We start from the raw sequence: 2,605 nt of genomic DNA, 5'->3' as shown, positions 1-2,605 counted from the left end.
CGAGAAAAAAAAAAAAAAAAAAAAAAAAAAAAGACATCCTTAACAGATATTATCTGAGCCTATAATTGTAGGAAGAAAGGAAACGTTTGAAGCATTTATGCAAATGATTCTAGTTGTCCAGGCATTTTTTAATAACTAAAACTCAGTTATGGTATTGAACCAAGATAAAAAAGATCACGTAAGAGGAAACACGTTTTCAGTTCTATTAAGGTTAAGATTTCTCAGTGGACTGCATACTCCAACATCCCATCTATTAAAGGCTTGGTCACAGGCCTGTGCTGCTGTTGGAGTGGTGGCGGAATTTTTAAGAAGCTGAGCCTTCCTGAAGGAAGTTAGGTCATTGACTATATATACTTGAAGGAGATTTTGGCAGCCTGACATTCTCCAACTACTGATTTACTTCCTGGATGTTATGCGGTGAGAAGAATTCTTCTTCCTCAGGCTCTTGTCATGGTGTGCTTTGGCACCATGAGTCCAAGCAACAATGAACTGATATCCCCAGAACTATGAGCCAAAGTAAATTTTTGTCCTTTTAAATTGATTTGTCTTAGGTATTTGTCACAATGATGGATAGCTGACTGACACAAGCTGTTAGTAGATTCGTAAGTTAAAATCACATCATGTTAAAACCATAAGAGCAAAACCTTTACATATGTTATTATATCTAGTCATAAACCCTGTAGTTAACTTCATTAGTTGCATTTTCAGTAGTACCAGAGAACCATTCTTACCATTCTTAGCAACATTAACATCCTTTTGAAAGATAGTCATCTAAAGCACTGGGCTGCAAAATGGGATTCCCATCTCAGGGGCAGTAACATTGCCTCAGAATATGTTAGATCTGCAGTATATCGGTCCTAATTCTAAACTTACTAAATCATAAATACGAAGGTGATGGTCAATCTTTGTTTTAACAAACTCTCTAGGTGATTTTGCTACATACTGTGTCCCAAGAACTACTGGTATAAGCTATTCACTATTTATTTTGGCTGTTTTATACTTGTTTATTTACTCACAAGCATATTACAGATAACACAATTTTGTGTCAGCATTGGAGCAGCTATATTTGAATCAAGAACAAGTTACTCTCAAACCTGGGAAGTTTAAAATGGCACAGTTTTACTTCTTACTCACGTTACATATTCACTATGCGCTGACAGAGTTAATCTTTAGGTACTAAGGGATTCAAAATGATTAAGCAGTCACCATCTCAGTCATTGCTGTTTCTCTTGTTAGAGCTAAAACTCTAAAACATCAGTAACTCCCCATAAAGGAAGGACAGCAAGAGAATCACACATATGAAGCAGTAGCTCTGTATGTGAGTGGAGCTCTCAAAACAAATAATGTGAGTGCTTGCCCACTTATAGTGCAACTTAAAATTGCCTTCTGTTCAGCATACACGAATGCCGAGAGAAACTCAATATAAAATTATGTCTTCAAAGTCTTGTTTATCACAGATTCATCAGTGTGGCATCATGAATCTCAAAAAGATGTGTTTCGACAGATTTACTGGTTTGGGCCCTCACAATCACATTTAACAAAATTTTCAATTTGCCACATGTACACTTATAGACATGCTACCGCAGGAGAATTAGTTACTACTGGGCTTTAGATCATACCTGCTTATGTAGGTAAAATGGCCAAGACTTGTCTACCCACTGAATCTTTGGCAAGTTCAGATCCATTTGGCATTATTTCTAATATGATGTACAGTACACTGACCCATAAAAACAATATATGAACATTATCTATAACATTATAAAAACTCATTTATTAATTTCTCCGTGATTAATCCAAATATACATATGCATAATCCAAACAGACATAGGCATACTTATATATACTTCAAATATTCCAGGTGATTATCTGGCTCAAGATTATTCAGACATTTAAGTAAAAATCATGGTCTTTAGAAATCGAAATCACTTAAATATCTGGTACATAATAAGTGAATATTATTCACATAATTATTTTTTCCATACTAGAATCACAAGGTCAATCTTAATTCCTGGTCCTAGTGATTCGGATATCTCATCCTGGTGTCTTAGATCCTGGAACTGGAGTGGGGCTATTTTGAAAGAGGAGTAACAGAGTATACCTGAAACCCTTCATGCAAGCAATTTCCACTGGGTCTGCTCCATCTCTGGGCAAAGTGATTAGGTCAAATAATGCAAATCATCAACTTGATCAGATTAAGAGAGACTTTGGGGGGCATTGGATAATGAGGGCACTGTGCTGATCGATGAATTAATCCACTGACATTCATAGCTGACTGTGCTGTTAGGAAGTGGGACCCTGCTGGGACATATCTTTGGAGGATATTACTTGGTGGTGCTCTTCCCCTATTTTCTATCTCCTGGTGACCATGACATTAAAAAAAGCTTTGCTCTGCCATTGTCCTTACACTATAATATTCTTGCCTTGGAGGTAGCTGAGCATGGATTGAAACCTTGGAAATTGTGATTTATCCTCTTGGAAAGGCGATTTAACTTTGAAATTTAACTTCTCCTCCTTCAAGTTGTATATATCAGGCTCTTTGTTCCACAATGGCAAAGCTGACAGATCCTTTGATAATGCAATAATTTTTTTATTATGAAGCTAGATT

This window comes from Fukomys damarensis, unplaced genomic scaffold, assembly GCF_012274545.1.
Source record: "Fukomys damarensis isolate Sample0158 unplaced genomic scaffold, DMR_v1.0_HiC HiC_scaffold_2, whole genome shotgun sequence".
In the NCBI taxonomy this organism is placed as follows: Eukaryota; Metazoa; Chordata; class Mammalia; order Rodentia; family Bathyergidae; genus Fukomys; species Fukomys damarensis.
This window is presented reverse-complemented; position numbering follows the sequence as displayed.